Source organism: Podarcis liolepis (assembly GCF_965112155.1).
Source record: "Podarcis liolepis genome assembly, chromosome: 4".
Classification (NCBI taxonomy): Eukaryota; Metazoa; Chordata; class Lepidosauria; order Squamata; family Lacertidae; genus Podarcis; species Podarcis liolepis.
In genome coordinates this window covers 30,148,492-30,173,625 of record NC_139558.1, presented here as the reverse complement: position 1 = coordinate 30,173,625, position 25,134 = coordinate 30,148,492, and the positions used below count along the sequence as shown (strand labels likewise).

Here is a 25,134-nt window from a genome sequence, read left to right as displayed (position 1 = left end):
TCCAATAAAGTATGTTCCACTCCTCTCCTCCTCCCAATCTGCTTTCAGTTTGCCACTCTATATTCCTTAGGTATTGGAACAATCTCAGGCCTCAATGGGTTGTGTTAAGTTGTGGGTGAACATATCAGACGACACAGAGATTCTTCAAACAGCTCTTGTTTATTCACAGGCCAGAACAGAACTGAACTGAACTGAAGGGTTCAGCCAGCCTGCTGATATAGAGCTCCAGAACAACGTAATTGTAACAACTTTCTGTAACTATCCAATCACTGAACGTCACTTTCGATCCCTTATTTGCATATGTGGGCCTGAACTATCTACAGTATCCCCCTGCTGGCCCAGGGTGAGAACTTCAGTACATTACACCTTGCTTTTTTATTTTTTGGTTCTGCAAACCTTGATTTCTCCTTGATCATGCTGATATTCTTACTCCTTTTTCTCATTGCTATGTTTTGGCTATAATCCCCTTGGCTCTCTATATCTGTGTTTGCTACTATTATTCCCCCCCTTTTTTAAAAAAATCTTTATTTATTCAGTACTCAAACTTCCATTCCATATTGACAACGGTAACAACAACAGACAGAGAAAACATAGTACAGATAAGCTCCCTCAAAACACCGGAAATACATAATTAACACTCAAAGGTATTCCAAACAAGCCAGAATTTTATTCCATCTTAACATAAAAGTATTGTGTCTACAATTATATTCCTTAAACCTTACATAATGCATATTTATTATTTTTTTTGCCATTACCCAAGTTTTCTATCAGAAAGAACTAGTTAGGCGTGCGTGTCCCAAAAATGTTGCACTGAGTTTCCTGTTCAGGCTTCCCTGTGCCTTCTGGTTTTCATCCCCAAACCCTTCTCAACAGATCCGTATCATTCTGTAGCCACGCTCACCAGCTGATTAGGGTTTCCCCCATCCTTATGGAATTTTTCTAAATGCTTTTTTGTGGGTAGGAGACAGCGACTTCTGCAAACTTTGAAGCTTCCACACGTCTGCTGATACCTCCCATTTTCTGCATAGATGGTACTCCTCTCACCACATCAGACTAGGTAGTCAAAAAATGAGTTCACTATAGTTTTAGGATGTTAAAGCATAAATTATTTGATATTTGAAATGGCTATACTGAAATTACTGAGTGAGAGTAGCAATTATTGTTAACACAATGGGAGGAATTCAAGGTCACGCTATTATGATTGTTATGTCAGGTGAAAGCGTTTCTGCTTGCTTGATGTAACCATCTCCCCGTCTCCAACATATGCACTGCTCTGCGGGTTTTCCTGATCCTCCAGAGCGGATTTGGGGGACGCACAGGTGGGCAGGAGGGGAAGCCCTGTTGTGCTAGTGGGAGTCATTGAGCTGGCTCCAACTAAGCCAGTGGGTTAGCTGAACCCAACCCACAGATTCATTTAGATACTGAAGTTCCCAGTAAAAGCTCAAGACAGCTGTTAGTGCCATGCCATACGTGTACAATTCTATATGTAAGTAGTAAGATGTGACTTATGTCCAGTTCACATTGGCAGTACCGTTCAACAAGACAGCCACTTGGAATTCCTTCTGTGCTTCCTTGAGGCAAGGCAAAGCAATTTGCCTCAGGCGGCAGACCTGACCCTCTCCACCACCACTGCACCATTACCAGCTTTGCACTTGCCACTGCTGCCACAGTGGCCTTGCCCTCACCCTTGCCAATGCATCAAGGTGACAGTGCGGGTGTAGCCACAGGCAAAGTTGCAGAAGTGGGGCCGGCAGAAGTGTGGGTGTTGACAGTGCGGTCAGGGAGGGGGCCCAGATCTTCCAGGAGGAGTTAACTGGGGTTTGTGCCTACAGTGGCAGAACATCCTGGGCCACCCCTGATATTAGCTCATGGGTGCATAAATTGTAGCTCTCCAAATGTTGCTAGACTTGTTGTTGTTTAGTCGTTTAGTCGTTTAGTCTTCGTGACCCCATGGAGCAGAGCACGCCAGGCACTCCAGTCTTCCACTGCCTCCCGCAGTTTGGTCAAACTCATGCTGGTAGCTTCGACAACACTGTCCAACCATCTCGTGCTCTGTCATCCCCTTCTCCTTGTGCCCTCAATCTTTCCCAACATCATGGTCTTTTCCAGGGAGTCTTCTCTTCTCATGAGGTAGCCAAAGTCTTGGAGCCTCAGCTTCATGATCTGTCCTTCCAGTGAGCACTCAGAGATGATTTCCTTAAGAATAGATACATTTGATCTTCTTGCAGTCCATGGGACTCTCAAGAGTCTCCTCCAGCACCATAATTCAAAAGCATCAATTCTTCGGCGATCAGCCTTCTTTATGGTCCAGCTCTCACTTCCATTGCTAGACTAGAATTCCCATAATCCCTGACCACTGGAGATGATGGGAGAGTGAAGTCCAACTACATCTGGATGGCCACCTGTTCTCTTCCTCCATGCGACTTCTTTGATCTATGTTGGTCATCAGTTATGGAATCATAGAATCATATGGTTGGAAAGGACCCTGAGGACCATTTGTTCGTCCCCCTGTAATGCAGGAATCTCACCTAAAGCATCCATGACAGATGGCCATCCAACTTCTGCTCAAAAACCTCCAATGAAGGAGAGTCTACAGTCTCCCGAGGGAGTCCATTCCATTGTCGAACAGCTCTTACTGTCAGAAAGTTCTTCCTGATATTTAGTCGGAATCTCCTTTCTTGTAACTTGAACCCACTGGTTCACGTTCTACCCTCCAAAGCAGGAAAAAAACAAGCTTTCTCTATCTTCCATGTGACAGCCTGTTAGATATTTAAAGATGGCTATCATATCTCCTCTCAGTCTCTTCTTCTCCAGGCTAAACGTACTCAACTCCCTCAACCATTCCTCATAAGGCTTGGTTCCCAGACCTTTGATTATCATGGTCATCTTCCTCTGCACAAGTCCCAGCTTGTCAAAATCCTTCTTAAACTGTGGTGTCCAGAACTGGACACAGTACTCCAGGCGTGATCTGACCAAAGCAGAATAGAGCAGGACTACTACTTCCGCAAAGGTGCAGGACTTAAGCCTTATTGCATGCTGCTGTAACTTAAGAGGGGAGAAATGGCTTGTGACAAAATGGCAAGTACAATTCTTAACCTTCTATGTGATAGAAAAAGATGGTGTTTAGGACCAGCCCAAGGCAGGGTCCAAGTGTGTCAAAATTTCAAGTAGCAACCTCCAAGCTCAATAGCTACATGAAAAAAATGAAAGCAAAGAAACGTACCATTGCCCAATTGTTAACAGAGACTCTCCATTCAAGGTAGAGGATCTTACACCAGAATTCCAAGCCAAGTCCCAATGAAATTAATCGTTATTGACTGCATGGCAACAGTGCTTGGATGCGACCATCAAAAAGGGATTACCACATACTCTGATTCTATTAATTCTAGCCTATTCCCCACCTCCACCAGGGAGCATACGATATGAAGGGGAATTACTTTATTGAAAATATGTAGTTTCTCTTTTTATTTGTGGTTATTGTGGGTGATTAACATTGTGAGTGATTTAGAATTTGCATGCAGTATCAGCTGATAGAAAATCCAAGGCTCCATTTTAGCTTGGATTTACGCCTCGGTTTCTGCAAATATGTATCTATAGCGAAAAAATGGCTCGACCACAAAGGAGCCTGTTCTTTTCAAATGCATGCATGCATGACTGCCACACTGATGGAAGTTACAAGAGTGCATCAAAAGGAGAATAAGCTTCCATGTGTCTGCAATTACTCGCTGCATCTTCAAAAATCAATACGCTATTATAGCTGACCACACTCAAGAAATCCTTACATTTAAATAACATTAAAGTTATGCCTCAAACCTACAAAACCCATAAAATTCAGATTATTTACTCGAGAGAATAGTCTGTACAAAGCCTTTTCCTCATCTCTTGGCTTAGCTAATCATGCATTTGTCAGAGATGTTTTATTTGCAGGGCTTAAATACTGTGTATGTATTTCTGCATTTAAAGTACGCCACTACAGTGTGTCTGGGAATAGAACAATTTGCTTATCTCGGAGTTCAGCCTCCATGTTCAGCCCTGTATGGCAATAGCTCAGAATCAAATTTCCTTATGTTCTTACCTATCCCATAGCTCCTGGGAGAACAATGTTTCTATAGCCCTCTAAGAGGCACTATCCAGAATTAAAGCAATTTTCAATTATCCAGTTATCCCATCATTTGGTTGCTTCTGTAACAAGGGCATAGGAATTCATTGCAGATAGTCACTAGGGGGTTCTCCCACTCTGAAGGATGCCTGGAAGCCAGGACTTCTCCATTTTGTCCTAGCCACTTTGCTACAGCTTACACTGGTGTAGCAAGCTGCATTCCTATGCATTCCCAAGCAGCAATGATAAAAGCACAAGAACAGTGTTGGGAAAAGAGGCAATACAGCAAACAGAGATGGCTACTCCCATGCGCCATGCAGAGACTGTAACCCAGGCATGTCCAAAGTCCATTTTGGGGGCCTAATCCAGCCTGCCGGTCGATTTAATCTGGCTCCCGTGGCAGTATATGTCCTGGGGCAAAATTGTAAAAAAAGCAACCTCAATACCTTTGGGGTGAAATTGTAAAAAAAGCACAACTTTGGTTGGCCCTCATGTACGTTCACTTCATCAAATCTGACCCTCTTTGAAAAAAAGTTTGGGCACCCCTGTAACCATTCCACCACCCACCAGTCAAGTTGCCTCCACATGGCATGAAGAAGAGGAGGAGTTTGGATTTGATATCCCGCTTTATCACTACCCAAAGGAGTCTCAAAGCAGCTAACAATCTCCTTTCCCTTTCTTCCTCACAACAAACACTCTGTGAGGTGAGTGAGGGTGAGAGACTTCAGAGAAGTGTGACTGGCCCAAGGTCACCCAGCAGCTGCATGTGGAGGAGCGGAGACGCGAACCCAGTTCCCCAGATTACAAGTCCACTGCTCTTAACCACTACACCACACTGGCTCTCATGAAAACCACCAATTAACATGCAGTGGCAGCATAAACACTATGACAACATCACTTAGTCTGCACAATTCCACTCATATGTAAGACAAAACCACGCTGTGAGGGTGAACCCACCGGGGGAGGAAGAGGAGTGCAGGGGTAGCGCACTGCTGGGGGGCAGTGCGATCCTGGTGGGGTGACATCGCAGCTGCCCCCTCGCCTGCGCTGGGCACCACGCCCCCAGGACCTGTGCCACACCCCTGCGGGTGGCATGTCACACCCCCGGGACACGCACCAGCCCCGCTGCCACCTGCTCTCTGCCCCCTGGTGCCAGAGCATGAAGCTCTGCCACTGGGTGAACCCTAAGCACCTCTTCCAGCACAGTTGCAAATTCTTAGTAATTTAATGGTTAGAAAGTCCACACCTGATGCAATAACACTGGGAAACAATTTTTTTGTTGCATTGACACCTGCAGTTGTTCTAACCTAATTTTGCCGTGCTGATTTCATATCTGAAGTTGGTTTTGTTCTAGTTTTTTTGCAATTCATGTTTTTCACTTTTCACCATAATCTTTGTTTTTCACAATGCAAGAATTCAGTATTTTATTAAACACATAGCCAAAGTAGTACAATAAATGTTAAGTGACTTATATAGCATTGAAAATGACATGTACAGTTGGAGGTATGCAAAAAAATCTATACACAATATACTGGGGAACAAAATTTTATTCATTTTCTGTTGCATGGCATCTTTCAACTGTTCTTATATGTTCTTTCAATGCTGATTTCAAATCTGAAATCGATTTTTGTTTATGTGCTATAGTTATCTTTCAATTTCTGACTTTTGCTGATACAGTATGTCATATTTACACTGGGGCTAAGTGGACACTGACACGTTGATCTACCCTAACCACATGGTAATTATCGTTTTGCAAACTAAATTTTTCTTTATTTTTATAGTTTTGTAACCTAAATATTCAGAGTTTTCAGATCGAACTATGGCTGCTCTAGGCAGGTGTCAGGGAACTGACATCAGAGGCACGGGAGAAGGAGAGGGTCTCTGATTCTGCAGGAGAAGGTCCCAGCGCTAGGGGGAGACTCAGCTGGGAAGAAGGGGAAGGGAATGAGTGTAACACCAGGGATCCAGGAGAGCAACGGGACAGGGAGGTGCAGGGGCTCCAGGACTCTTCGTTGGAAGTTAGTGAGGAGAGCCCAAGCACCCCGCTGCCCATGCCCACCCTGCGCAGGAGACTCCCGCGCAGTGAGAGGCGGAGACGCTTAGGCGTCAAACAGCTCTTATGTTGGCAGTGCTTTAAGAAATGCCCACAGACAGATTCTACGAGTGACTAAGGGCAGCCACGCTGAGATGGGCTGTGCAGTCCGGAGGGTTTAACCAGGCAATCTAATGCTCAAACGGAGCAGGATTACGCACGAGTAACTCCCAACCACTACAGCAGGGGTTCAAATTCTCAGATATACCCAAGACACAGGTACCAAAAGAGCAACTCTTCTGCCAATGAATTAGACATGGTTGAAGGGAAAACGGTCAATCTGGTCCAGAAAAAGTCCAGCAGTTCCATAGCTCAGTTCTGCAGCTATAATGAAATCTGTATGAAGAAAACATGGGCAAGAAGCCCTCCAGAGAAACTCCTCCTGCATAGCTAAACATTCCAAGCAAGCCATGCAAATAACACTGCATGCACAACGCCTATGTTGGTATTTATGCATTTGCCACCGAGAGGGGAAAGGGCCACAAGGAAGAAGCTACAACAGTAAGTGCATAAGCGGGAAGTAGCTCCAAGACCTAACCGAACGGAAAAGAGCAGAAAAATGAGAAGGGTGAACTTGAATCTCACACCAAAGAAATGGACAGGCAACCACAAACTAAAGCCCTTCTGTGGAGACAGTGCCTGGTGAGCAACAATAATTACAGATAGAAAGGGGGTGAGTCAGCAAGAGTAGAAACCACAACTCCCATTCCCCTCAGTTAATCATTTTTAACCACACAGCCACAGAATGAAGAGCTCATGATTTGGGGGGGGGAGGGGCTTGATAGTCTCCCATGACTATCATGCCCCTGACCACAAATCGTGCTACTCAAGGAGGTCTACGGAGAGCTGTAGATCAGTGGAACAGCACAGACTCAGTAGGCAGGGGACTTGGCCACAGAACACGGGAAGAAAGAGCTGATGGGGGACACACATACACATCTGGGACCTCACACAGCTGTCTGCCTTAATTGGGCCCCAAGGTACATGTCATCCAATCCAGCCACACATTCCACATTGGTTGAAGACCAGCAGATACCAGCCCTTTCCCCACAAGAGCTTGTTATCCATTTCCTCTCCGCCCACCTCATGCAACCGGCTGACAATACACCATAACCGCTTAGGATGGAGAAGGGTCAGGAGGGCAGTGAGATGGAAGAGCCACCCCCGCATTCCTTGCTGCTGGACCAGCCACTGTACTGTAGGCAAGTCACAACCCTCAGTTCATTGAGCCCTCCTCCCATTGTGTACCATCCTGAAGATGGCGGAGGTAACAATCAGAATGGGTTAGGGACCCTATTTGCCAGCTAACTCCTGATGAGTCATTCCTTTAGTGGGGCAGCTACTGTGCTCTGGATCTTATTGCCCCGATGCAGGTACCCACACCATATTGTTTTATATGCCTGATGAAAACCATTGCATTTCAGCAAACCTATTGAGAAGCATGACTTAGTTATCTGTGTCTAGGAAAGAGGAGACTGAGAGGAGATACGACTGCCATCTTCAAATATCTAATGGAGTGGAAACAAACTTCCTCCAGTCCCCTTGACTGCACTAGTGCAGCCAGTCCCCGATGATTGGCTTGGCTTTGGCTGTGCAGCGACCTCTTCAAGCACCAACGATCATTCAGTGGTGCCTGCAGAGAGCTCTTTGCTGAGCTTTGAAAACCTGACAATCAGCTGATAGTCAGGGCTTCAGAGTGTCTTCAAAGTTTCCATAGGGGCAGCCAACCGACCGACCAGCAGTCCCCGCAAACCCCATTTGTCCCAGGTGTGACTTTACCTGCCACACACTTGATGTCATATATGACGTCAGGTGCAGGCCAGGTGGGTGTGGTTTGGCCACAATGGCTTGCAGAGCCGCCCTCATCTTTAATAATGATGTGTGTGTGTGTGTGTGTTTGTTTGTTTCCAATTCGTTTGTGGATTTTACTCACGTCTTCTCTATGATTTTGTTTGTACACTTCTTGGAGATTCTCTTTTTGATCAAATGGTTTATAAGCGCTCTAAATAAATAAAATAAATGTGAAGACAAGACACAGAAGAAACAGTCATGGCTTTTTTATTAAACTGTATCACAACATGGAGAGTTAGGGCAGCAGGGTTCCTGTACCTGCGACAGTTGCACAACAGACAGCTCATTCCATCATCATCTTGGGTCCATGCTGCATTTGCTAAATTACTGTGTACCATGCACTCTAGAAAGGTACCAGAGCAACCTCCCAGAGGAGCAACTGGCCTTCCACTGGGCACTGGACTAGAAGAGAGGAACATCCTTTCCTCTGCTTGTGTTGGATGCTTGCCTGGTTGCCTGTGGAGAGACGTGAGAAACATGTACATGATAATGCATAATGGGTAACAGCTGTAACCAAATGACCAGGGGTTCATTAGGGGCCCATGAGTGAGGTCTCAAGAAAGGGAGACGCCTGCAGACTAGCTCTGACTTCCACTGATGTCTGCATTTGCAGACTCGTTTGCTGGGGGAGTACAAAGTAGTCATTAAGATAATACTCACACATCCTGTACACACTGGAGCACTCTCCATGTTGTTTGTTCGTTCTGCTGTAGATGCCCAAGCTTTCATCCTGCAAGAAAGGATACCTTATGAATGGTCTACAAGAGGAATGGGTAGGATGGAACATGTGGTGTCTCCCCAGCTCAAAATGGCTGCACTCCCCACTGCCTTCACCAATGGCGGCAGTAGGCTTTTAGCTAACAGAAGCAGCCCTTAGTGCATACTTACTCTTTGCACTTTGTGCTGGAAACACTGCTCCAATGTCAGGGATGATGGGAGTTGGAGGCCAACATCATCTTGGGGAGGGGGCACAGGTTCCCCATCTCTGCAGCAGGCTATATGTCAATGATAGGGTTGGTATCCTAGGAGCTTGGCACTAGAATTGAAATGAATGCTTGGAAATCACAAACACAGAACCAGGGTTTGTTATAATATGGTTTTGACAAGTAGGTGTTAGAAGACCTGCTCTGGACACAAGACCCAGCAGAATCAATATACTCTATACTGCCTACCTAGCTCTCCCCCATGAAAGCAATGAGCATAAGAGAACAGGAACAAAGTAATTACTTTAGCACCTAAGTATTAAGAAAAAATATTATTACTGTCATGGTGGTGTTTGAAATGTTAGCATTGTTTGTATTCTCACATCTATATTGCAATATCCTGCAGAAGTGGCAAAAAAACCCCCACATTTACCATACTGCAAAGGTTTAAGTGGTTTGTACCATGCTAAAGGAACGATTGCTATCCTAGGAGCCTGTCAGCCAATTAAAGGTCTGCCAGACTTCCCTGTATATTCCCACCATCAGAGAATTAATGAGTGGCTACTGGACACAGGGACTGGTAGTACCCAAACTGTGAGTTTGCCTGGTAACACTGTACTATTTTTAGGTGCCAGGTAAAGTCTGTCCTATTTGGCCTGTGCTTTTAACAATACTTAGCGCACAATTCATTTTGTTTCACGGCGGTCTTTTAAAATGCCTTTTTATTTCTTGTATTCACGTTAACGTTTAATTAGTGGGGTTTTTTGTATATATAGTTTATTTATATGCTGACAAACATACAGAAAACAACACAGAGACATACAATATATTACAAACAAAATATAAATAATAAATAAAATAAAAATAGAAAAAAACAAATAAGAAAAAAAGAATGTATCTCAAAAAATAAAGATATGTATTAACCTAAATTTGACTCCATTTTCTTTGTTGACTTCCTTCGTCCTCTACGCGGGTCTAACATTAACCATAGTAATCTTCTTTTTTAACTTACTTTCCATTTTGATTGCCTTTATCATAACCATACATCAGTTTAAAAGTAAAGGGACCCCTGACCATTAGGTCCAGTCGTGGCCAACTCTGGGGTTGCGACGCTCACCTCGCTTTATTGGCCGAGGGAGCCGGCGTACAGCTTCCGGGTCATGTGGCCAGCATGACTAAGCCGCTTCTGGCAAACCAGAGCAGCGCACGGAAACGCCGTTCACCTTCCTGCCAGAGCGGTACCTATTTATCTACTTGCACTTTGACGTGCTTTTGAACTGCTAGGTTGGCAGGAGTAGGGACCGAGCAATGGGAGCTCACCCCGTCGCGGGGATTCAAACTGCTGACCTTCTGATCGGCAAGTTCTAGGCTCTGTGGTTTAACCCACAGCGCCACCCGCGTCCCACATACAGAAGTTAATTAAAACAAGTCCAAGAAGTAATATGCAGGCATTGCTTCTTCAGATAATCACTATATTTTCCCCAGTCTTTCTGAAGTTTTTGTTTGCTGTGGCCCCTGATTGTGTCTGTCAGCCTGGCTAGTTCAATGTAACTGAATAATTTATCTTGCCATTCTTGTTTAGATGGAATTGTTTCTTTTTTTTCATTTTTTTGCGATCAGGATACTAGCTGCCGCCACAGCATACAAGAATAGATTCTTGTCTTCTCTGGGTATATCTGTATCAGTTATTCCCAGCAAGAAGTCTTCTGTTTCCCCCAAAAAATTATATCTAAAGATTTTCTTCATTTCTTCAAAAACAAAGTCCCAGAAGCCCTTAACTTTTTCACATTGCCACCTCATGTGTATAAGTGTGCCTTCTGATCGGTTGCACCTCCAGCATAAGTTGGGTTTAGTTTTATACATTTTACAGATTTTTGTAGGTGTCAAATATCACCTAAAGAACATCTTTATCATATTTTCTTTTATAGCTTCACATGCTGTGAATTTCCAGTTTCCCCTCCAAAGTTTTTCCCATTGTGTTATCTGAATGTTTTACCCAAGTCTATAGCCCATTTTATCATTACTTCTTTAATTTGTTTGTCTTTAACCCCCCACTCTAACAATAATCTGTACATTTTAGAAATTACTTTTACTTTGCTTTGTAATAAATTTTTGTCCAATGGTGAGACTTCTATTGCAAATCCTTTATTTCTTTTGTCTTCATTAAATTTACTGGTGATATTGATATTGATTACTGGTAGCTGGTGATATTGAATCCACCCTGTTAGGTGGGGTTTCATTTCTTCATAATCCTTTAATTTTAGTTTATTATTATTCTCTTCTAGCAAATCCCTATATCTGGCCCAATTTGTTCCCATGTTTTTCTTCTTAATCATTAACGATTCTATGGGTGACAGCCACCAGGGTACTTTGGGTTCTAAAAGTTCTTTGTATTTCTCCCAAGTTTTGTATAATGATTTTCTTATGGCCTGATTAAGGAAACCTCTGTGCACCTTCACTTTCTCATACCCTAGGTAAGGGTGCCTTCCAAAACGATTATCAAACCCCTCCAAATCTAATAGGTCACCATTTTCTAATGTTTGCCATTCTTTCAACCACATGAATCACGCTGCATCATAGTATAAATTTAAGTCAGGTAATGACAAACCTGTGTTTTTACTATCTTTTAGTAATTCATATTTAATTTTTGATGTTTTATATTGCCAAATAAATTTGGTTAGATTTCCTCCCTGCTGTTTAAAGCATCCTACCCCACCAATTATTGGTATCATTTGAAATAAGAATATCATCCTGGGCAGGATGCTCATTTTAACCACAGATATTCTACCTAGTAATGATAATTTTAATTAAATTAGAAGATGTCTACCAGAACCAATGAAAATTATACTAAATGGTATATTGAAAGAAGGGAAAATACCAAAGTCCTGGGAAGAAGCGTATATCATGCTGATACCGAAACAAGGAACGGATAGAACATCAGTAAAAAACTACAGACCTATATCTCTATTAAACAATGATTATAAAATATTTGCGAGCATTTTGGCTGATAGGTTAAAAAAAGTACTAAATGAAGTAATAAACAGAGATCAATCAGGCTTTCTACCGGGTAGACACATGCATAACAATACAAGGAATATTATTGATATTTTGGAGTACTTAGAAATAAGATCGGATAAAAATGCTATCTTAATGCTAATCAACACAGAGAAGGCTTATGATGGTGTCTCTTGGAAGTTTATGAAAAGATCACTGAAGAGGATAGGATTTGGAGAAAATTTCAGCAGGGGCATAGAGGCAATATACAAAGAACAAAGAGTTAAGTTAATTATCAACAACGAGATGACATAGGAATTCAGAATAAATAAAGGGACCAGACAAGGTTGTCCTCTTTCGCCCCTACTGTTTATAATGGTTTTGGAATTCTTAATGATTGCAATTAGAAAAGACAAAGAAATAAAGTGTACAACTGTTTGGGGGAAATAGCATAAGATAAAGGCCTTTGCAGATGACTTGATAATAACAACTGTAGATCCGGTGGAAAGTGTGCCAAATTTTTTAGAAAGAATATCAGAATTTGGAAAGGTCGCAGGATTCAAATTAAATAAAAGTAAGACCAACATGCTAGCAAAAAACATATCAACACAGGAAAAAGATTATTTACAGGAAACATCAGGTCTGGCAATAGTGAACAAAACAAAATACCTGGGTATCTGATTAACAAATAGGAATAGTAATCTCTTTAAGGATAATTACATCAAGGTTTGGAGGTTTGGAAAGATATGGAGATCTGGAACTTTTAATTAGTTTTTGCCATTTGATGGCTTTAAAATTGAATCTGTAAATCTTCTCGGAAGCCACTCTTAGCAGAAAGGTGGGATAAAGATGTTTCTGGGGCAGATAAAACTGTAACAGTGCAGCTCAGTTTTTAAGAGTAAATAAACTCTCCCGTGTCTTATTGCACTTTGGGCCTGGATTCTTTGCGAGGGGACAAGACCCTAAACATGAAATTCACCTTGAAGGTTTACTGTAAAAACTCTTGTTCACGGCATGGGAAGTGCATCTTTGTCTATGACATCCTGAGAAACTATATATATATAGAGAGAGAGAGAGAGAGAGAGAGATATTCAGGGAGGTTGGGGGGGTATGGGATGTTAGGGGAGGGTAGTACCTCTGGTGGGGGACACGCCATGGTGTAGTTTGTCCACCTTTAGTCCTCATCCTCCACTCAGCTCTCATCTGTGGCTCCTAGAAGCTGTCAGCATGACACAGTGGCCACACGTCGGGAATGGCTCCAACTGGCCGGCTGAACCAGGTGAGGGTAGCCGATGGGTCTCAACCCTTGGTGAGTTAGGAACCCTTGGTGAGTTAGGAACTTCCCCCGCTCATGAAGACAGACGTCAACTGATTGAGCAGATGAGACCAATAGTGGGTCCAATGGTCAAGAAGGCAGTTTTATGGACATGCTGTAGTGAGGAGCAGATGGGGGCTAGTCTACCCAGAAGGTAGCCCATCTAGGAAGCAAATCTCTGATCCATTCTTTCTCTGGGAAAAGAAAAAGCTGAGGAGTGAACCCTACACAAATCCGGATTAGAGTCCCTAAGGTGGTTTGATAGCACCTTGTACGCCTCCTTCCAGCAAAATGCATTGCTCTGCTTTTCTTTGGACCACATCAGTGAGGCTTTTTTTTGGGGGGGGGCTCTCGTCGCCTGGACAGCCCACCACACAATACCCACAGAAATGACTGTACTCTGGAACTCCCTGCTTATTGATGTTAGTCAGGCAACCTCACTTCACCATTTAAGATGCTTGCTGGAAACCTTTCTCTTTCAGCTGGCCTATCCAGACACAACAATCTGCCGCTTTAAAATTTTGTTCAACATTTCCCCCGTTTATTGTTTTTAAATGCTTTTATATGCTTTTAAGTTTTTTTTAAATGTATCCATATGTTTTTTGTTTTTGTTTTTTTAGTTACATCACTTTTTATTGCAAATATGTACACTGGGCACCTTTGGGAGGAACGCAGAATGCAAGTTAAACAAACAAACAATAAAAACTAAGTATCAAAAACTAAAATAAAAAATAAAACACCCAGCTTTACAATGGGACAAAGATCCATATATTCAAGAACTCGTGAGTTTATCTGCACAAACAGACATATTACACAAACCCAAATCTACAGCACACATCACAATATACTGATATATCACGAGGAAGTAAGAATGGAGCTCTGTAGAGGCATTGGCTGGCTTCACAGTTTTCCCCGCAATATGATTTTTGCATAGCACACATACACAAACACACCATGATTTGCAATATATTGCCCGGTCAAAAATTATGAAACCGGTATCACGATATGGACTTCAAACCGGTTTTGGACGATATATCGATGTATCGCCCAGCTCTAGAAGTAATATGTGGCAGTGTGAAGGTGCAGACTTAGTGACAACATTGGGCGTGGGGTCCAAATATCACCCTCTCCCCCATTTTTTATTTCTTTTTTTGAGAGGGTGATTTAGTTTTGTACACCCTCAAAATTTTGCTGATTACAGTCTGTTTATTTCGTTCCATACAGCTTGATACATGTCACTACCAACTAGGGGTGCTTTTATCTGCAGAGTACCATATTGGGTATTTTTTCTTACCATGAATGTAAAATCTGAAGCCCCACTGATTTCAGCAGAACTTACTCCCACGTAAATGTGCATAGGACTGCTGCAGTAGTCATAGCTGAGTGCGGCAAAGGGAGAGAGAGAAAGAATAAAGACATCTGACTTTTTAGCAAACATGATTTCAAATAAACGTATCTGAGCCTGAAGATGGGAACCTCACTTGATTATTTTGAGAAACCCACTATAGTTATAAATAACTCAAGTTCCAGGAAACCATGCTGTAGCTCCTAAATATGTAGTATAGTGTATAATTAACTACAAAATATTTGTTTAAATAACACAGCTTCAAAAATTACATCCAGTGGCATTTATCTTTCTTTTCTTTTAAGCAGTGCAAAAGAAACTCCCTCTCCCACACACTTTAATTGTATGTACCAAAACTGAAACAATTAAGGATGAGGAAGGTTTAAAGTTTATGGTGCATTATGTACAAGCTTGCTCCTAAACAAATAAATGCTCATTTTAGGGGCTGAATATAATTATTGTAGCTCAATAGCATATATAGACTGCCATGCTGATCTTTGATAATTAAACCAGACAAAGATCAAATGATACCTAACAAGCCATTTACAAAACAAATTAACCAAGTTGTGGAAGACTATTTTAACATTTTGTGGAAAGACAAGCAGAAGGTACCACATTGTGTGTTTTAATTCCTTCTCAGCAATCCCTTCTCTGCCATTCTTCTCATGCATGTTAAAAATGTGCAGTGAATTTTACACTGACTTACAAAAGCAAAACCTGTTGAAAATACTGTACCAACAGTGGTTTTTATTTTCTTTACCGTTTTTTTCAACAAAGCAATTGCAAAGTGATTGTAACTATCTATGTCAACGCTCACTGGATCAAAGACCTTTGACAGAGGCGTTAGCATTTTTTTTTTTTTTAGCAAAGAATCTATTGACATCACCATTCATGGTCAAGTCCCTTCCCCTCACTGTTTCTTGCAGATTCGATGATGTCTTTGGGAAAGTGTTCGACACATGCATAGCATTACGTTAACCATAGACACCTGCTTGAGGTGAACTGCTGCAAAAGAACAGATTTTCTCTGGCATTGCTCCCAATTTGTGACATGAAAGAAGTCCCTGTTCTTCAAAATCTGTGTAGCAGGGAACAGTTTTAGCAGGTGTGCTTCATCTCTGTGACACAGTCACACTTTCCAAATTACACCCTGCCATTCAGTTAGTAAACAACACCTTTTGGAAACTGGAATCCACAACTCTACTTATCTGTCAGGTGCTAGCCTTGAAACCTAGTCTTCCAAGAGCTTTGATATCTGCCTACCTTTCGTTATGGATGCATACCTATGTCAGTATCCTACAGGGACAAGTTTTTAAAGTAATAGGAAGCCTCTCTCCCTGCGACCAAGAGGAAGCATAGGAAAGGAATGCCTAGTAATTAGCTGCACCACCTAGCAAACACAGAACTACACCTTAGCCTCATAAAGGATGAGGTCTGTGTGCTCCGAGTTCATTTATCTCACTGCCGAATCATGAGGGAGGCTTCTGGGTAATGCTAAAGTCCAATAAGGATGTAATATTTGGGGAAATGTTTTCTAAGGAAGATAAGGAGGGCTGCCAAGCACTTGTCAGAAAGAAAGGAGGTGTCTTCAGGCCTCTAATTTGAAAAAAGTGTTTTGGATATCTTTTAACATAGCAGTAATAAACACAGAACTGCTTTCTGACGTTTCTGAAATACATTGTTGACAAACATACCCAAGGCTCAAGAACTACCAGACCAAGAGACAACCAGTACCACTCAGCACAGAAAAGCAGCCATGCAGGTATTTGAAAATGGTGCAATCTTTGCCTTAAATCTGAGGTATACCGTATTTTTCGCCCCATAGGACGCACTTTTTCCCCTCCAAAAATGAAGGGGAAATCTGGGTGCGTCCTATGGGGCGAATGCAGGCTTTCGCTGAAGCCTGGAGAGCGAGAGGCATCGGTGCGCACCGACCCCTCTCGCTCTCCAGGCTTCAGAAAGCTATCCGCAAGCCTTGCAAGCCCGGTGGGAGTACCCGCGGGCTCACAAGGCTTGCGGACAGCAGCCTGCAGCCCCCGCGAGTGTCTGCAAGCCTTGCACGCCCGGCAGGAGGTCCCGCCGGGTGCGCGAGGCTTGGGGCGGCAGCCTGTCGCCCGAAGCACAGGAAGCCCTTTGGAGGGCTCCCCTTGCTTTGGGCAAGTGTCTGCAAGCCTCGCGCGCCCGGCAGGAGGTCCCACCGGGTGCGCGAGGCTTGGTGCGGCAGCCTGTCGCCCCGAAGCACGGGGAGCCCTCCGGAGGGCTTCCCCTGCTTCGGGCAGGTGAGCGCAAGGCTTGGGGCGGCAGCCAGGGCTGGGGGGAAATATTTTTTTAAAATTCATTTCCCCCCCCAAAAAATGAGGTGTGTCCTATGGGCCGGTGCGCCTTATAGGGCGAAAAATACGGTAGTATTCAGAAATACGGGGATTATCAGAGTTCTTGTCCCCTGCAGCAATTTTAGCACCATCTATAATATGGCCGGGGACGCGGGTGGTGCTGTGGGTAAAACCTCAGCGCCTAGGACTTGCCGATCGTCAGGTCGGCGGTTTGAATCCCCGCGGCGGTGTGCGCTCCCGTTGCTCGGTCCCAGCGCCTGGCAACCTAGCAGTTCGAAAGCACCCCCAGGTGCAAGTAGATAAATAGGGACCGCTTACTAGCGGGAAGGTAAACGACGTTTCCGTGTGCTGTGCTGGCTCGCCAGATGCAGCTTGTCACGCTGGCCACGTGAACCGGAAGTGTCTTCGGACAGCGCTGGCCCCCGGCCTCTTAAGCGAGATGGGCCCGCAACCCCAGAGTCGGACACGACTGGCCCGTACGGGCAGGGGTACCTTTACCTTTACTATAATATGGTCCACTATATCAATGCATGGAAAATGCTGCTCTATAAGATAACTTTCATTAGCAAGTGCACAATGACCCAGTTCCCACCTAACACCAAGTCAAGCCATGACTTAGCGTGAATGCGCAAACATGCAGATTCCCAGAGTGAAAATCACAGACACTGCACTCCTCCCCTGGTCCTGCTGTCACTACATTTAATACACCTAAGGTCCTAAGCCATGGTTTGGCTTTGCATTATGCCTGAACCGAGGCTCATGGTTTGCCTTACTTCAGACAAATCAGAAGCTGCAATCAAGGTTTATTTTTGGTTTACCATTTGCAGTTGCTCTGAAGCAAGACAAAACCATGAGCCTGGGTTCAGACATAATGCTAAGCCAAACCATGGCTAAGGCCTGGGTATCAGGGAAGGCAGATTTTCGCTGAGAATCCACACATTCTCTTGTTTGCTGTAAGCCATTGTTAGGCTTAGTGTTATATGTGAACTGGACCAGTGTGTACTCTTAATGAAAAGAAAAGCTCAGATCTTATTCCACACCTGCAGAAACAAGTCAACAAAGAAGGCTAAACCAATATCCACATGCTGTCCCAGCACTGCTTCAGTTCAGACCCAGAGGCAGTGAAACCATTTGAAGTCTAAACCACCATATCATGAAACCCTGTTAAATTACCGAAACTCGTTGCTAAAATAAAATATAAAACCTTGGTTCTTCAAATGATTTCAGGTACACTTTACCACCATGAGAAGGGACAACAGCATTGCTACAGAAATGGTGTGTGGCACAGACTCCTTAATAGAACTATAACGATTAAGTAAAGGTAAAGGTTAAGGGACTCCTGACCATTAGGTCCAGTCGCGGACGACTCTGGGGTTGCGGCGCTCACCTCGCTTTATTGGGCGAGGGAGCCGGCGTACAGCTTCCGGGTCATGTGGCCAGAATGACTAAGCAGCTTCTGGCGAACCAGAGCAGCGCACGGAAACTCCGTTTACCTTCCCGCCAGAGCGGTACCTATTTATCTACTTGCACTCTGATGTGCTTTCAAACTACTAGGTTGGCAGGAGCTGGGACCGAGGAACGGGAGCTCACCCTGTTGCAGGGATTCGAACCGCCGACCTTCTGATTGGCAAGTCCTAGGCTCTGTGGTTTAACCCACAGTGCACCCGCGTCCCTACAACGATTAAGTAGTATCCACCTAAAGAAAATGGGTTTAGGTTTCTTTACTTAAATCAAAACCTCCCATGTTCCTTTTTCCTATTGATGCTGTACATGCCAATTCCATTGAACAAGTTTCCTGTTCTCCCTTCTGCCAAGTTCAGCAAGTAACTTCTCATCATCCCTTTCCAACCAGAGGTCAGTTCCACTGGTCAGTGGAGTCAATCAAGCTGTTCACAAAGACCTGTTGTTTCTGCATATACCTCTCACCCCAGGAAAAGATTGTCACAAACGTTATTTGCTCTCAAATATGTTTAGTAGTTTAGTGTAACCTCACACCTCCACGTAGATCCTTGTGACCCATCTACAAACATGGATGTTCTCTGAAACCACAGTTCATGCATTAGAACAAATGATATAAACACTGAGTTTCTCATACTTTAACTAAGAGTTCTAGTTTCACTCATGTACAGTGGTACCTCGGGTTAAGTACTTAATTCGTTCTGGAGGTCCGTTCTTAACCTGAAACTGTTCTTAACCTGAAGCACCACTTTAGATAATGGGGCCTCCTGCTGCCGCCACGCTGCCGGAGCACGATTTCTGTTCTCATCCTGAAGCAAAGTTCTTAACCTGAGGTACTATTTCTGGGTTAGTGGAGTCTGTAACCTGAAGCGTACGTGACCTGAAGCGTATGCAACCCGAGGTACCACTGTACACTCAATGCTTGCTTACTCTTGTAAGCATGTGAATAGATATGAATCTGTGGTTCACACATGCCAGCCATCACAATGTTACAGTCAACAAGTCAACATGCACTGAAAATCTTTGCAAAGAAGAAAAACCTTGTATATTGGGTTTGTGTTCCAGTGTACTTAGTACATGTTAACTAAAAATTAAGTATTGATCCCTCAGAATGAGGAGGCAGAGGGCAGCTCCTTGTTGAAGTCACCCACACTTGAAAGGTTATATAAAGTTTAGGTTCAAAACACTGCTCCTACAGGAGTATGCCTTGCACTATATGCATATACAAATGCATCGTGTACACTTCCAGAAGCAACATGCAGCCATGCAAATGCATAAAGATGCCATTACAGTGGTGCCTCGCAAGACGAAATTAATTCGTTCCGCGAGTTTTTTCGCATAGCAAATTTTTCGTCTTGCGAAGCACGGTGTCGGAAAAGTTTTGGAAAAGCTTCAAAAATCGCCAAAAACCTCAAAAAAGGCTACCACACCGCGTTCTATGAGTTGCTCCTCGAAGTCAAGTCGCAACTGTATTAACGGTGTTAAGGAAAAGGAAACAATCTTGCGAAGCAAGCCCATAGGGAAATTCGTCTTGCAAAGCAGCTCAAAAACCGCAAAACCCTTTCGTCTAGCGAGTTTTCCGTCTTGCGAGGCATTCGTCTTGCGGGGTACCACTGTATTACTGGTAAACAACATTCACAAAATGGAAGTACATATATGACGCCAATCGTTTTGATGTGCAACCTGACCTTGATAGTATCTCAACAATGCTATAGGCTCCAATACTATATTTATTGGGTGGGCGGGCGATTCATGATACTGATAAGGAATCTCACAGGTCTTCTACCTCAAATTCACAGAAATTCTGAAACATAAGATTCGACAGTTCACACATCTTATAAATTTGCTTTCCATATACAGTGGTACCTCGGGTTAAGTACTTAATTTGTTCCGGAGGTCCGTTCTTAACCTGAAACTGTTCTTAACTTGAAGTACCACTTTAGCTAATGGGGCCTCCTGCTGCTGCAGCGCTGCCGGAGCCCGATTTCCGTTCTCATCCTGAAGCAAAGTTCTTAACCCGAGGTACTATTTTTGGGTTAGCAGAGTCTGTAACCTGAAGCTTATGTAACCTGAAGCGTATGTAACCCCAGGTACCACTGTACGTGGAACTACTGGGAGAAATGCAAATATCATAAACTCTGTATGATCAAACGATTCATAGGGCTTTCTCCTACAAAGACCTCCGATCTCGAAGCTCTGACCCAAACCTTTATACCAAAATTATACAGTTGCTCCCACCAACCATCTTTAATATAGACCAGGACTACCTACATCTTTAGAACGTAGTGTAACGTTTAAGACTTGGAACACCCAGTTTCAAATCCATACTGAGCCATCCAGTGGGTGACTTGGACTTGTTGTTTCTCAGCCTAGCCTACCTCCCAGGGTTGCTGTGAGAATAAAAGGAAGGGAGGACCATTTACATTGCGCCTTGAGCTCCCGAGAGGAAAGGTAGGATAGAAATGTAGATGCACCCAAGTGCATTTACAGCTCATATCTCGTCTGTGCATCCAAATACTGTGCAGAATGTCTTCCATTCCTAACTTCCATTGCAATATGACTATGCTACACAATGAAATCTTACTATTCATGCATGCATCACAGTTTCCCTTAGTTGTGCGGTTTATGAGCTCTGAGGGGAAAACCTCTTGCAAAGTAGTCCACACATTCACAGCATGTGATTTTTCTACAGGTTCTTTAACTCAGCCCCAATCATGGCAAATCTTCTCTGAAGATTCAAAGCACTTCTGCTGAGTACTAGCTATTTCCATGTCCAATTTCAACTTTAAACTCCCAGGCATTTTAGTGAAGTGATTGGCATTTTCTTGAAAAAGAAAAAGAGTTTAGTTCTAAAATTAGAATACACTTTCCCCCATCACTTGAAATGATTCCTCAAAAATTATCTGAGCTATTTTCTTCAACTATTAAAAAGCAACAGTGCAATGGTTCTTCTTGGAAGAAATCCTGGTTTAATTTTAATTTTAACACAGAGATACCCCCCAAAGTGTTGACTGAGCCTTAAAACCTGAGTAGTTTCACTTGCAATGAAACCCATTAATTTCAGGGAAGCTTATTTCTATATAATGTATTCTCAACAGAACTACTCTCATCAATAGAAACTGCTTCAAAGTCAAAGTGTTTAGGATTGAAGTGCAAATGCTTGAAATCAGAAACTATGGCTGGAAGTAAAGATCACTGAATTCAATGGGGCTTACTTTTGAGTAAACATGTCTAGATGGACATTCAATGTACGTACATACAGAGATAGTTAAGCTGCACACTCATTCAGTAATTCACATGCAATATTCAACCAGTGCACAGTCTATGTACATATCAGCCAAACTGCAAATGAACAAACATTTGTACATGTGTAGAGACAGTATGTCCCTGTGTTCAGTGAAAGATGTGAACAGTCATGTAACCTGTGACCTCAGTGCAATCATAAGCATGTAAGTAACAAGGCTCGCAATCTAAATCGTTTCTGCCCTTGTAGTTCGACTATACCATTCTAAAACACATAAACACTTTATGGAAACACAAAACATCTGATTGAAGGAAAAGCTAGTATTAGAACATATTGTTGTTGTTATTATTATTATAACAACAACTGTAAATCATATTGTTAAATGTAAATATTTCCCACCATGGTGATTGCAATAAATATTTCCAGTTGCACAGAAAAACAAACAAAAGACGCACAACAAAATGTTTGTGTGACCATATACTTCTGTCTTAAAATTCAGTACAGTTGCTAAACTACCCAAAGGTCAGCCAGAGAAAACAATGAGAGCTAATAGAAAAGTCCTGGAAAGCCATTTAAAAAAAAAGAAAGAAAGACCTCATTTAAATTCTTGGAAAGCACTGCTTCTCTAAACATATCTATTCAACTCTTTGAACAGCCAAGTCTCACTAAATAAATAAATAAATAAATAACCACACTGCCTACTGTAAGCCGCAGAAGTCTGTCTGGGGAAAAAAGAGACTGGGCTCCACTAAACATTAGCAAAAATAAATAAATAAAATAGTTTAGGAACTGGTCTCAACGAAGACGACGACAATAATAACAACAACAACAACAACAACAACAACAACACACACACACACACACGCACACACATTGCATTTATACGAGAGGGATTAGGAGTCGAACCAATCTCGGCTCCCTCCCGTTCTCATGTTCAAGATCACTGAAGCTCTGGGCGATTTGCAGGACAACTTAGCCCGTTCCTTGAATGAGGCTTGCGTTTCCCTGCACACAAAAGCGCCGGGTTATTAAAGAGAGAGAGAGAGAGAGAGAGAAAGAAAGAAACGGCCGCACTTCTCTTCGGAGAGCCAGAGGGCAAAATACTTCTGATCTCCCACGCACTTTGCAAGCTGCCACAATCTCGGTGTGAGAGAAAAGAGTGTGTGTGCTCGCTGCGCCGGGGGCCACTTCGCTCGCTCCGGTGCTGCTGTTGCCAAGCCCAGGCGGCGATGTTCCATGGGGGGGGGGAATAAAGGCAGCATCTCCCTCATTAGCGGGGGGGGGGGTAAAAAAAGAACGCCTTTCCCTTTGGCGAAGAATTCTCGCGTGCACATACAGAGATACACACACGGAAGGGAGGAGTGTGCAGAAAGAAAACCCAGCAACGTACCACATTCTAGGAATTCCTCAAAGACCCAGCAGCAACCGAAGCTTCGCTTTAGACAGCAGATCTCTCCTCCTTCGCTGCTCCTCGAGGGAAACTGGCGGGGGGGGGGGAGTCGGGTCCCTTTAATGCACGCGCCAACCAGCTTCTCTCCCCCCCCCCCATACACACGCAGGCAGCCCCCTCCCCCAGCTCCTCCTGCTGCCTGCCAGCCGCCCAACTGTCAACTCCTCCTATCTCCCACGCCCTCCCCACTTCAATGGCACTGCATTATTAGTCCGTCCCCCCCCAAAAAACAGCTCCCTTGTCTGGGCGACTCCCGCTTTTGACCCCGGCTCTCCCCCCCCCCGCCTTCTCCCCTCCTTGCACATGGCCGTGAAGGTTGCACGCTGTGTGGCTCCACCGCGCGCGCGCGCGCTCCTGCCTGCCTCTCCTTCCCTGGGCAAAGAGCAGCGCCTCTCTCTCCCTCGACTCCTTTGGAAAATATTGTGTTGGTTGTTGCTGTTTGTTGTGACTGGGTCGACTTCACTTCGCCGCCTCTCGGGACGGCGGGTGTCTGTGTGTGTGGGTGTATGTGGGCGGCAGGGTGAGAAAAGCGCGCGCTTCCCTCGCCGCTCCTTACCGTGAGTGGGGAGCGCAGAAGAAGGCTGGGTGGTTGGCCGCTGCCGCCGGGTCAGTTCATTACCATTGCCTCCCCTACCTCAGGAGAAGGAGGCGGCGGCGGCGGCAGTGGGTCAAGTTAAAGACCCGGGAAGCTCAGCCGCTGCTGCCGGCTGGCCGCTGCAAGCCTCGGTCGCCGCCGGCGCCGAGCGGTGGTGGACATACTGAACCAAACCCGGCGCCGTTGCCGCGTCTTGCTGCTGCTGCTGCTGCTGCTGCTGCCGGTGTCTCTGTGTGGCTGCTGAGGGGTGGGAACTGCCGCAGCTGCTGCTGCTGCTGCTGCTTCCGCCGGCTCCTAGTCCCGGGCTGTGGGCGGGAGGGAAGCGGTGAGGGACGGGAGAGGAGGGGAGGGGTGGGTGGTGGCGCGCGCGGCCCCTGCTCATTGTTCGAGGGAAAGGGCGGCCGAGGAGACTTGGACGCACGCGGGCAACCCCTTTGCGCACAGGGAGAGAGAGAGAGCGAGCGCGCGCCCGGGTGGGGCTGCTCGCTCGAAACTGGGGGATGCTGCCGGTGGTCTCTCGGGGTGTGTGTGGGGTGTGTGTGTGTGCGCGCGCACTCGCTGCTACTGCTCGCTCTGTCTCTCCCTCTCCCGCGCCGCACCCATATGGTCTCCCGCGCCCAAGGCTAGCGAGCAGCTTCTCCCTCAAAAGTCTTCTGCAAGTTGGGGCTGAGGGGGACGGACCCCAATATGCCCAAGTGGGACGGGAGAGACCAAACTGACGCGCGCAGCTGCGGCTGGGGCAGCCCCGTTTCCTTACGGGAACGTCGCTTGGGTTCCTTGTGAGATGCCTCCCCCCCCCCACACTCCTCAATATTTTTTTGCCGCCAGAGGCAGAGTGGCAAATGGTTGCCCACCCTCCGCAAGCCATGGCCGACTAAGTCATTTTGGAGCCAGAGGCAAAGAACCCTTCAAGTGCCTCTCCCTGGAGTTTCTCTCTGTGTGTGTAAAGGTAAAGGGACCCCTGACCATTAGGTCCAGTCCTGACGGACTCTGGGGTTGCGGTGCTCATCTCGCTTTATTGGCCGAGGGAGCCAGCATACAGCTTCCGAGTCATGTGGCCAGGATGACTAAGCTGCTTCTGGCGAACCAGAGCAGCGCACGGAAACGCCGTTTACCTTCCCACTGGAGTGGTACCTATTTATCTACTTGCACTTAGATGTGCTTTTGAACTGCTAGGTTGGCAGGAGCAGGGACCGAGCAACGGGAGCTCACCCCGTTGCGGGAATTCGAACCGCCAACCTTCTGATCAGCAGTTCTAGACTCTGTGGTTTAACCCACAGCGCCACCCGCATCCCTTGTGTGTGTGCACACACACACATATATCCAGTGCTTTTTTTCTGGGGGGGACGCAGGGGTATGCATACCCCTAAACATTTTGTGAATCTTTGTACTTTTGTCCAATTACTGTATTTCCTTTTCCCAATTTGAACTATAAA

General features: G+C 44.8%; 1 protein-coding gene across 8 annotated transcripts in view; it reads right to left on the bottom strand.

The window, feature by feature from the left end:
• ST6GAL2 (ST6 beta-galactoside alpha-2,6-sialyltransferase 2) overlaps positions 1–24,239 on the bottom strand; it is an 81,887-nt gene extending 57,648 nt beyond the window's left edge. For 3 of the 8 annotated variants that reach the window (XM_083501496.1, XM_083501492.1, XM_083501486.1), the window contains exon 1: positions 23,660–24,011. The gene's annotated coding sequence lies outside the window, so the exon portion shown is untranslated. Of the gene's footprint in view, positions 1–22,775; positions 22,860–23,043; positions 23,204–23,659 lie in introns of those variants that run through there. The other 5 variants (XM_083501491.1, XR_014525727.1, XM_083501488.1 and 2 more) reach the window with 5 other exon arrangements.
• Positions 24,240–25,134: the final 895 nt, after the last annotated feature.